Genomic DNA, 12,069 nt, shown 5'->3' with positions numbered 1-12,069 from the left:
TCAATTACCTGCCACCCTTAACAATCTCCTTTAACAGCTTCCAGTTAACTTAACTAATTGCCCTTCACACCTTCCATTCTGATGCCTGCTTCTTAGACGTGCTGGCTCTATCTTAATTGCTTCTCCATTCAAAAGCTAACTGTCCCTACATGTGCTCCCTCAGATACTTTGTAACATGTTTTGGCATGCCCTCTCATATACCATGTATCCAGCATGTCCCCTTATACAATGCTATACTTATACAATGTTATACTTCCATACATGGCTTCTAATTATTAGTTTGTTCACTGTTCGATTTTAGGCTATATGCTAGTACATCCAAGTCATTATACTTTTCATCCTCTACCATATTTGTGATAAGGAAATGCTTTTCAATTTTTAATATCAAAATTACATTATATTTCATGTTAATTCAAAAAAAAAAAACTTCATTGGCTAATATGATGTCAAGAAAGAAAAAATCATGTTAGAACTCCCACTGACTAGGCAACTAAACTAATTTATTATACATGTAGTGACTGGATTTGGCAAAGAGGACTTTGCTCTTTGAGATCATAACCCCCTATCATGTAGGTTTAGTCTAGCTGTTGGGCTTAGTTTATTTAGCTCTGATTGGGAAGGATTACGTTAAATATAATGAAGGAGTACTTGTGGCGCCTTAGAGACTAACAAATTTATTTGAGCATAAGCTTTTGTGAGCTACAGCTGAAGTGACTGATGAAGTGACTGGAAGACCGATGAAGTGAGCTGTAGCTCATGAAAGCTTATGTTCAAATAAATTTGTTAGTCTCTAAGGTGCTACAAGTACTCCTTTTCTTTTTGCGAATACAGACTAACACGGCTGCTACTCTGAAACCTGTTAAATATAATGTCTAAGTTAATTCAAACAATAGATCACAAACTGGATGGTATTTTACCTCAGATTTAACAACTACAAATATCTGAGGAAGATATTGAGAGGGATCATAGAGACCTCTTTAAAGGACAAGGTCAGATTAAAACTGACCTGAAAAATAGAGTCTCCAATACAGTAATCAAGAAGTATACATCAAAGGTTTGAGATAGAAATAAATGAAATACCAGGTCTCCAAATTCCAGCTATTAGTTTTAAAGGAGGGGCCTGAAAGACACAGTCTTTGGACACCGAATCAACAAGATGCTTAAACACATGCCTAAATTTAGCTATGTAAGTAATCTCTGATTTCAATCGAAAGGATTTCCATATGACTACTCACATGCTTTCATATAGCCACAGGGTAAATCAGGATCTTCCATCTCTTTCAGAGGAAAAATAATTCAAAAGTGAAATTTGAAACCTCTTTACCCAGAGAAAAAATGTTTTTCTCTTTCTAGCATCTGGAAATTATTGAGGCAAGAAGGCTCAGGAGAAAGAGTGGTTTGTCATATCATTTCTTTGTAAGAGATGGTCAGACTTTTTGAAACAGATTAAAATATTTTTTAGAGTTTATTAGTTTTAATAATTACTGAGATGTATGGGAAAATGCAGTTAATAGACAAAAATTTAAACTTCTAAAAATAGAAATTAAAACCATTGATCCTAGTACAACTGGTATTTTTCCCTGACAAATTGTAACTAACATTTAAAATACTATATACTTTTACCTTTAACAAAAAGGAGATAAAATATTTAATCAACAAAAAACAAAAAATGAGTTTTAGTGGTATCTTTGAAAGAAACTTTGTGGTATTAGGTGAGGAGTTGGGATTTATTACAAACTCTTACCTCTCTATTCATAAACAAATAGGTTTTTATCTGGAATTTTTATGCGATAACAACATATACAATTGAGAATTTGCTGCCAGCACTCAATAACTGACTGTCTCTGTAATACAGTGCCAAGAGCTATGCTACATTTCATCATTCTTTTCTTCAGGATTTATTTTTCTCTGTAATTCATTGAGGACCTGATTCAAAGCCCACTGAAGTCAACGAAAATATTCCCATAGACTCCAGTAGGCTTGGACTTTGAATGAATATCTGATTAGTTTTGTGGTAGGCTATTCTGGATCGTCCATTACTATGAACATTTATAATATAATTAACTTGTTAGAATTGCCATGATCAAAACTCATTTTTGATTATTCTAACTTCTATCAAAAACATTTCTCCTGGCTACAAGAGAAATCTTTATATACTACTTGAAATCTGTACAGGTAAAAATACTACAGGACAGTCAGTAAGAAATAAGGAGGCATTAAATTATCTTCACACAGTTCTTATACATCACCAAAGGAAAAGAAAAGAGAGAATATTATTGCCGGGTGCCATTTTTAGCCTAAATTCAAATGTATAGGGTGAAATATAATCCGTATACCTTTGTAATGTAGGTGAGATGAGAGAAAAATACACATGCAAAATTATTTTCTTAGGAGTTTGAAAGGTACAGTGTCTTATTCACAAATCACAACTTATTTGCATGAAGTACAGCAAACTGTGTTTACAACACTTGGATGTTCAACATGACAGAAAAAGCAAAACAAGAAACAGAAGGTAAATCTAAGGTGCATTGCTGAGTATTGTTTAATAATGCAATGTGTTTCTGAATGGAATAATGAAATCAGTAACACAAGTAATAACCTTTGGACCACAGTAGAAATATATTATCATAGAAATGTCAGAAAAGTAATCTCCACTGAGCAAACTCAGCAGCAGACTCAGTGGTTGGCTATAAGAATAACATGTGGATGGTTTTGGGACCCACATATATATCCCAACATAGTGCGTGAAAAGTAATTAATGTAAAGCTTTCTTCTTCCTTAGTGTTCTCATTTATATTTAGACTCTTCTTGTAGTTTTTGAGCTGCCCATATTGTTTTTCATTGCATGGAAATCTTTTAAGGATGTTCAGCATTAGATATTGACTTTAAGAATTTTGTATTGGATGTATTGAAATAAGTAAATAATCTATTTTTGACTTTAAACATTGAAAGCAAAGTTAGTATGATGTGGTAAACAGAGCTCTGATCCCTGCCCAAGTTAAATATATTGTTGTCCCCCCACCTCACCTCCAACATCATTAATAAGGCAAACTGCTTAAAGAAATGTATCAGAAGCAACCACTCCATTAAAGCCTCAAAGAATAGCAGTGCCCTTTATCATCATCCATGTTCATCATCAAATTGTCTTGTGAATATGCTACAACCTCTACAAGAGCTTGGGACTGATTGTTCACTGCCTTGCACCTTGAATAGTTAGTTACACCTTGTGCAAAGTAAGCACAAATGGCTTGTAAAATACTAACAATTCAGAAAGGTAACGTATTACATTTACTTTGCATGGTTGCAATGTTGCTGACTATCAGATCTTTTGAAGACTAAAAAATAATAAAAAGTGACACTTATGTTTGAGTTGCCTACCAATTGTCATTATAAATTATTCCTATAACACCTCCATAGTTTGAAGCAGGCCTTTGTAATTAGGGAGGAAGAAAACCTTGGAGCCAGATAAGTGCATTTTCTTTGTCCTGTGAAATTCTGTTTAGATTTGGCTGAAAGATAAACTCTGAAAACTGCCATTTTTCTTCTGCAGCATGCCAGAATACCTGAACATGAACATTCTAATCCAGGTTTGGACCTGCACCGCCCCTGCTGCAGCAGCAGAGGCTGCACTGGGAACCCTGGGGGGAAAAAGCTTTTCTGAGAGCAGGGAAGAGATTGCTGGCTGGGCTTTCCCAGAAAACTTTCCTTGGTCCAGCATATGGACCCAGTAGCACATCTTCCCCTCTGGGGGCATCACTAATGAACTAGTTTATGCCCTTCCTGCTTATGTTTTCCTTGAACTTTACCTTCCTCTGTTTTCCCTGTTGCTTTTACAAATTAGCTCTTTCCCCATGTCAAGAGTTTAAATACTCCCACAGCAATTTTTCATTTAGGCATATGCATGAATATGATCACTGTACTGTGCAAAGGGAAATAAAGAAAGAAACATCTTTTGAAATGTTACTGATTACTTATATACTTAATGGCTCAGCAGTTTTACAAATTGTAAATACCACTGCACAAACATGCTTTGTAAGTGGTAATGAAACCTCAGAATTATGCATATTGTATAAGGGAATGTGACAGCATGTTACCTGTAGCACCCTGGTCACTGAGGTTCCTGAAGCGTTGGGAAGACTGCAGGATTCATTGAAATCAATTAACCAGTTTCTTGAGCGGATTACTGACACTTGGGTGGCAATTTGCTGGGTTGATGAGGAAATGGGACCAGTAACTAAGACAATATATATATTTTGGAGTAACAAGTCAAGGGGGAGAGTGTTTGGAGAATGTGTTGGCGAGAGGCAAGAAAGTTGTGTGGAAGTCTCTTTGTGCTGTTTATCTATGGTGTATTTTGTTATGCTTTGTAATGGAAGAATAGGTGCACAAGAGGTGAAAGAGAAATAGTGTGTGTTTGTGGTTAGGCAGTCATCGTCACAGGGTGACAGATGAGATTACATGAATAAAGGAAGTGATATGTATAAGGATAAGAACTGGCCCTTTAGTTAGGATGGGGAAACTTTGTTTTCCAAAAGTGGAACAATAAAGTTAGCCTTTATAAATTACTCTTTTGGTAGTACCTGACAGTTTAATTATAAAGAAAATCTGTAAAGATGGGTTGGTGAGTGTGGAATGTGTCAAAATACAGGAATGTTGGTCAAGGATTTTAATTCTCGTAATAGAGCTAATGAAAGTGAAATGGTCAGTGGTGGTAGTTTTGGGGATCCTGGATGGAAAGTCCTATCAGCTCCAAAAAGCAAAATTGATATAATAATTTCTAATGATATTAGTGAATGCTCTGGCACAATTCTGAAAGAGAACCAAGCCCCTGATAGTATCTTGTGGTTCAAAAGGTTATGGAGTGATTTCAAAATGGAAACAATCATGGGAATTTTGAAGCAGGTGACTGTAGTTTCTTGCAGATCTACGTATGCCCCTTGCCAGTCTACAGGATTGAACAAAGTAGATTCGCACCCCTTTGTCCCCCAAGACACCAGCACAAGTACAAAGACTGGAAGTGAAAGAGAGATTGCCTGCCTTCCCTGTCCTTGAAAGGACACACACAGCCTAAAGGTATGTCTGCACTGCAATTAAAAACCCTGATGTTGGGCCATTCCAGCTGGCTCAGACTAAGGGCTGTTTAATTGCAGTGTAGACATGTTTGCCAGAGCCTGGCACAAAGGACCCTGTGAGCTGGGATGGTCCCAGAGCTCGGGCTGCAGCCTGAGCCCAAATGGCTACACTGAAGTTAAACAGCCCCTTAGCCTAAGCCCCATGAACCTGAGTCAGCTGGCACTGACCAGCCGTGGATTTTTAATTGTGGTGTAGACATACCCTAAGGGGACTGGAGTAGGAGCCTGATGAACAAGACAGGCAACCACATACAGGCTCCAGAGAGCCTGCACATGGCTGAAACCACCGCACATGTGAGCAAGCCTGGTTTCGGATAGCATTTGTTAGGAAAGAACTGGTTGCAGGTAGTTGGGTTACAACAGCCGGAGTAGTTTGTTAGGAAAGAACTGGTTGCAGGTAGTTGGGTTACAACAGCCAGAGTAGTAGCAGCCCCAGAGTTGCTCCCTGTAGCCAAAGGGGAAGTGCCATTTTGTCTTTTCCTGACAGAATACTTGAGGCAGAACCCACTCTTCAAAGAAGAGCCTGAGCCACAATGCTCTGGTGTGCCTGTGAGGATTCACTGCCAGACAACGCCCCGCCCAGCCTTCCCCCCGCACCAGGAATCAGGGGACTGCCAGGGCTTGAGACTGCTAGGACCCAGAAAAGAGAGATTGGCTTCTTAGCAAAGGGCACTACACCTCTTCTTCAAGCTCTAAATCCACCAATTATTGAAGTCTGTGTGGAGCTTTGTTGCTGTTCTTTCTGTCACTGCATTGTTGTGGGCTTCTGAGTACTCAAGTGGGAAAATTTAATTACCTCTGTGTGATCTGTGAGTCATTCATTTCTTTGTTTTCCCTGATTCCCCTGCCTTCTCTTTGTTCCTGGCTCTTGCCCTCCTTTATTTATCCTCCTCTTTTCCTGGGATAAATGTTTGGTATCCTTAAAATCTCTTGGTCCATAGTTTATTGCAATGCCCTAGAGTTCATAGGAGTTATCTATAAATTTATTCACTTGGCCACTAAGTGCAGGAGACAAGTACGAAAAACTCAGGGGCCCCTTGGTCCTAAAATGGAACACTGAGGCCCTGGGGAGGGAGGATTATGGGACTTTACCATCTATGACTATCACAGTGCCCTCAAAATGGTCTACATACCACTACCAGAATATGAACAGAAGACTAGACAAAATAAAGGAATGGGCCTAAGCAATAGACATTTTTTTAATGGTAAAACAAGTATATTACTTAGCCTCCATTCTAGTAATACTTATAAATGATAGAACTGTTGAATGGCCTCCTGTCTCAAACTCTTGCTCTAGGTCAACTTCTGATGTTCTAGTTTAATTAAAGATATAACAATTATTTTTATCTTGTATCGATTAAAACTCCACAAACTATAAATATAATTTTTAAGACTTTATTGTCTGTCATGCCATCACTTTGGATTTGCACAGTATCAGGAGAACTTCTAAATTCCTGCAGCATATTTCTTTTGGCTTGCATGTGTTTCTGTGCCCAACCCACTAGACTGTGTGCTTCCTCAATTAGCGACCAAAGGTGAGAAGATACTGCAGAGTCATGAAATAATACCCAAGATAGGGAAGGCCATTGGCACACTCCTATGTAAGAATAATCTTTCCCACATCCGGGCACAATAGGATACTCAATGAAATTGAAAGGCAGAATATTTGTAATGGCTAGAAGGAAGTCCTTCCTACCAGTAATGTTTATATTAATACTTGCTGGGGTACAGTTATATGATCCAGGAAATACACTGTTCACCAACAGGAATTCCAGAAGGAATTTCTCCCCGTGGAATCTTATTGCACAATTAGGTTCAATAGGGTGCTTTTAAACTTTGCTTTCTGAGAAGCAGCCAATTTTGGCTGCTATCAGTTACAGGATGCTGGACTAAACAGGGCACTAATCTGTTCTCTTGTGGTAACTATGATTTTCTTTCATTACTTTTAGCTATTTGTTGTAAACACAATCATATTGCACATGTCAATGTAAAAGTTCTTATTAAACATACTTTATTCAGAATCCTTGGATCTTAGTTCTTCCTGTGTCACTGACACATGAGGCAGTCAAGTTTCTCCATTGATTATGATTGCTGATAATATCATCCTCACCCACTTGTGATAGGCAGTCTCCAATCTCTTTGTGCTGGAAGATGACAGTGCCTAAGTCTCTGCTATAAATAGTAGCATGCTCAATTCAATTACATGGTATAATGTAACCTGTAGTTTGGTGTGGAGACCTCTGTTTGCTCAGATGTTGTTCATCCCTCCAAAAGGGGTGTGTGTATCAGAGTATCTTTTGTATGTGTAGCTGAGTATCTTTATTTCAGCCAACTTCAAATGACATCACTCTCTCTGAAAAGCAGGACTCCTCTACTGGTTTGATTTTTTTACCGTCCATGCAGACCTTTACATCTGTTGTCCAGTTTCCTACCTACATAACACTGGTTTTCTCTGCTTTAACTTTCAATCCAGTTTTTTGATGTTTCCTGTTCTCTCTGTTTGGGTGATCATTCCATTTGATGCCATGTTTAGTAAAGCAATGTTGTTGGCAAAGTCAAGGTTGGGCAACTTGTCTTCACTAACCCCCTTTACATGCTCCACAGTGCCTTTTGTTGCCCACTTCATCACCCAGATATGGCAATGCACAGAGGAATGGTGAGCACACCCTTCTTCTCCAGTCACAATATCTAACTGCTCACCTAGTTCTGTCTCTGATCTTATTGGGCATCTACTTCCATCATATAAACTGCTCATGTTAATCAGCTTGTCTGCTATCCCATAGCTTCTAGCAATATTCCACAGTACTTGTCTGTGGACATTATCAAACACTTTAAAGTCAATAAAGTTAATTAAGATTGAGTTGTCCCAAGTAGTAGCTTTTTTTTGATGATCTGTTAAAGAGTGAGTATCTGTTCACAACATGAGCTATCTGTATGGAACCCAGCCTGTTCTTCTCACAGTTTCATCCACTGCCTCTTCATTCCATTCAACATAATAGAAACCAATCAGATCACCCTTTTTGTCAATGCCACTGTGATACCATCTTTCCAGTCTTGTGGCACCTCTTCTTTCACTCATGTTTTTAGTTTCATTAGTTGCTCAATGAGAATTTTGCTTCCCACCTTACTATCTCTGCTTGAGTTCTGTGAAACTCAGGAGCTTTCACCTGTGTAAAGCCTTTGATGGCTTCTTTAATTTCATAAGGTATTATTGGTCCCTCTACTACTTCTAACTTGTCATTGACATTTTTCTTGAATCTGTGTGTAATCATCAGCTTATGGCAGATTGATATGGAATGGCCATGTTCTTTCGATCATCTGGCTTGTTCCTCAAGAGTTTTCAACATCTGCACATTAGAGTCCCTGATGGGCATAATCTATGATGGTCTGTTTCTTGCTGAGAGGTCTTTCACTATTCTGTAGCATTTCCTGAAGTCCTCTGTGCTGCTGCTTTTGCAGCCTTCTCCACAACCCACACATTTCTCTTTACTACTTTATCCTTTTCTCTGTATCTTGCATCCATCTCTAAAATTTCTGCCGTTCTTGCACTGTTCCTTTTTTGCCTTCAGAGCTTTCTCCTCATCAGTCCCTGTCCATGTTCCAGATGTAATCTATGCATCTTCTGCCCTCTTTCATGGCCCACTGCCTCCTCTGCTATCTTCAGTACTGTCTTCTTCCCTTTTGACTCTCTGTTCTCCCAGACTTTCATCAGCTCCTGTAAAATACTGGAACAGTTGTGAAGTGCAGTCTAGAATCTGATCTGTTTCTGCGTCCTTGAACGTCTGTATTTCTATAACACTTTTTGTCCATCTTTAGAGTTTAAGTTGTGACATGGCCACTAAAAGATCATGATCTGAGCCAAGATCTGCTCCTCTGCTGACTCTGATGTCCTTCAAAGAGGATGTCCATCTTTTAGATATGCCAACATGATCTATCCGGTTGACAGTCACATTGTCTGGTGATCTCCATGTGACGTTGTGGGTCCTCTTATGTTGGAAGAGACTGTGTCCTATTTTTAGGGTGTTTGTGCCACAGAATCCAGAGCCATTCACCATTATCAGTTCAGATGCCTTCTGCTGCTGTGCCCATATCTCCTTTCCAGGCAGTACAGTGGTTTCCAATTTGTGCACTGAAACTGCCTATCATCAGCTTGATGTCAAAGTTAGGCAAGTCATCCAATACTTGCTGCACCTACTTGTAGAATATCCTTTATACTGTCACCTGCTCCATTTGTTGGTACATACACTTGGATTCTTGTACACTTGACATATCTTGTTTGCAGCCTGGCTGTTGTTGTTCACTGGCCGCCAAGCCATCAAGGTCTTCACTGTGATGTTTTCCAGCATAATATGTATACTTTTTTTGTGTGTTCCTCTTTCTGAGAGGCACCACTTCCCAGTCCCTGCCCATCTTGTCTCACTGATGCCATGTATGTTTAAATGTGTGGTTTGAGGGGTTTTTTTTTTTAATTTTATTTCTCATGTAGTTTTCTGGTACTGTTCAAAGTCCATATATTCCACATGCCTACTCTTGTTACAGATTTGTTAAACATGATCTGATGTCTCACGTTCTCAGTTTCCCATTGGCTTTCACTGAGATCTCATACTTTGGTGTTGAGCTCCATCTGTACCTCCTATCCTCCAAGTTTTGGATTATCTTAACCTTACAATAACAAACAGTTTTACTTAAGTGGGTCACAGACCCAGCAGCAGGAACCCTCATCTTTTATGTGGCCTTGAGAACGGCACTGTTGCAAATAGTGGCAGAGTTTTTTTTTTTTCTTTCAGAAGAGAAAACTTAATAGATTGTAATTCCATTTTGATGTTTGAAATAAGTTATTCTCAGAGAAATATTATAGATGTAGCTGGTAGCATCACCTGTAGTTAATGTTGCCTTGATAATTCCAATTATAAGGCCAAGTTTTTTTCAGTTTCTTATAACATTCCCAAACTTTAACTGTTCAAGCTCAACTTTTCTATGCTAGATGTATACCAGGGCTGAATTATTTATTTGAAAATTTCAGAAATAAAATTTCAGCCATTTCCAAGAAAGAGATGACGGGGAAATATGCTGCTTTTGCCACTCTGGGGGAGAAAAATCTTAAAACCATGTCACTGAGAAGCTCTAGTACCTTCATGTTTTGGAACAAGGGCTTCACATTTGGCAGGAGGCTCACCTGCCAAATGAGAAGTCCTTGTTCCAAAACATAATACCAGGGATGTACCTTTTGCCATTCTGTAGGGGAAAACACAAAATAATCTGGTCAAATCATAAACATTTGGAAAATCACAGTTCACACATGGTCAAGACAGACTTGCTGTAGTTTGGCATTTATATTTTCTGAAGATTCTGTGTGTATTTAGCATGTTCCAACCTGAGGATGCAGGGACTAGACAGACTTTCCTTACCATTGCTGATTTGGCTGCTGCTGGACACTGTGGTGCTGGACACTAGAAATGAGAGAAAAACAAAAAATTCCTGTGATCCCACTGCTAGTTTCCAATCAGCGTGGAAGAGGCAGTTTGTCTTGAATGCAGAGGAGAAAAGAGCAAACGTGGAGGCAGGACTGTAGAGAGATCTGAGGCAGTAGATTGAGTCTGTGAGTTGGCAAGGGGGTGGGAGGTGAGACTGGGAGATAGATGTGGGAGGACTAAGATTGGATAAGCAAAGAGACTGAGTCTGGGAGCCAATGAGGGAAGTTGGGTTTGTGACCGAGATGCCAACATCAAATAGAAAAGGAGTACTTGTGGCACCTTAGAGACTAACCAATTTATTTGAGCATAAGCTTGAGCTGTAGCTCACGAAAGCTTATGCTCAAATAAATTGGTTAGTCTCTAAGGTGCCACAAGTACTCCTTTTCTTTTTGCGAATACAGACTAACACGGCGTTACTCTGAAACATCAGATAAAGAGCCTGGTGGCTGGGAGATATGGGACTAGATGGACAAGGAGTCTGAGAGACAGCCTGGGATAAAGACCCTGAGGAGGAAGACTGGATATGCTGGAGACTAAGATTTGGACAAGGAATCCCAAAGATTAGGTGTATTCAACTATACACCTAGCTTTTGAGGAAGGAGTCCTACAGAGTACTTTCCTTCATTACACAACCCTGATTCATCCCCAGAGCAAGTCCATCTTGTGTATTGAAGCAAGAGTCCTGTGTGGGGGGAAAAAGTGATCATATAATTAAAGATTGTATCATGAAACAATGCATGAGGTGGTTAAATTATGATGGCACAGGAACCTTACTTCTGACATTTCCTGAATTTTGAGTGCTTGACTTTGCAACCTTAATATTCCTTTAACATGGTGTTTTAGATGGAATACTTTATACACTGAGAAATATTCTAACAGAAGTGTGAGAATCTGTTTGTCATTCTACATGCAGTAAAAATATAAAAAAGCAATGAACACAAATACCAACATGGAAATGTTATTGTTTCTTTTTATTAAATTACTTTTATTGTAAAACATGGCCTCTAGTTTATCATAAATTTCCACTGAACGACAACTATTTCAAAGTCTAAAAGAAAATTACTAGGGATATAAAAGTATGATAGCACCAGAAGAAAAAAAATGTTTTATTTTTTAAAATGAAAATTAAACTGTTAACACATACTAAAAGCTGCTGGCAATTTTTAAAGGTGCTACACATAATTTTTCTGGGTTTCCACAGCTTTAAATAGAACTCCAACAAGAATAAACCCATAACTTTTTTTTCTTTACTGTAACAACTCTCATTCTCTCAGGATGAAGTGGATCTGATTGTGAAGGGCTGGAACAAGACCCACTGCATCATTTAAATCCTGCTTTGGGGCTATGTGGATCTAGTGGTTTAGGCCTCAGTTCAGCAAAACACTTAAGCCCCTATTTAAGTTCCTTTTACTTCAATTAGACTTAAGTACTTGCTTAATGGCCGTGCTGAAAAGGGAGAGACA

General features: G+C 38.8%; 1 protein-coding gene across 1 annotated transcript in view; it reads left to right on the top strand.

Annotated features, from left to right (window-relative positions):
- LOC125634897 (protein eyes shut homolog) overlaps positions 1-12,069 on the top strand; it is a 411,142-nt gene that overhangs the window by 184,342 nt on the left and 214,731 nt on the right. The window lies entirely within an intron of this gene.

The sequence above is a fragment of the Caretta caretta genome, chromosome 3, assembly GCF_965140235.1.
Source record: "Caretta caretta isolate rCarCar2 chromosome 3, rCarCar1.hap1, whole genome shotgun sequence".
In the NCBI taxonomy this organism is placed as follows: Eukaryota; Metazoa; Chordata; order Testudines; family Cheloniidae; genus Caretta; species Caretta caretta.
This window is presented reverse-complemented; position numbering and strand designations above follow the sequence as displayed.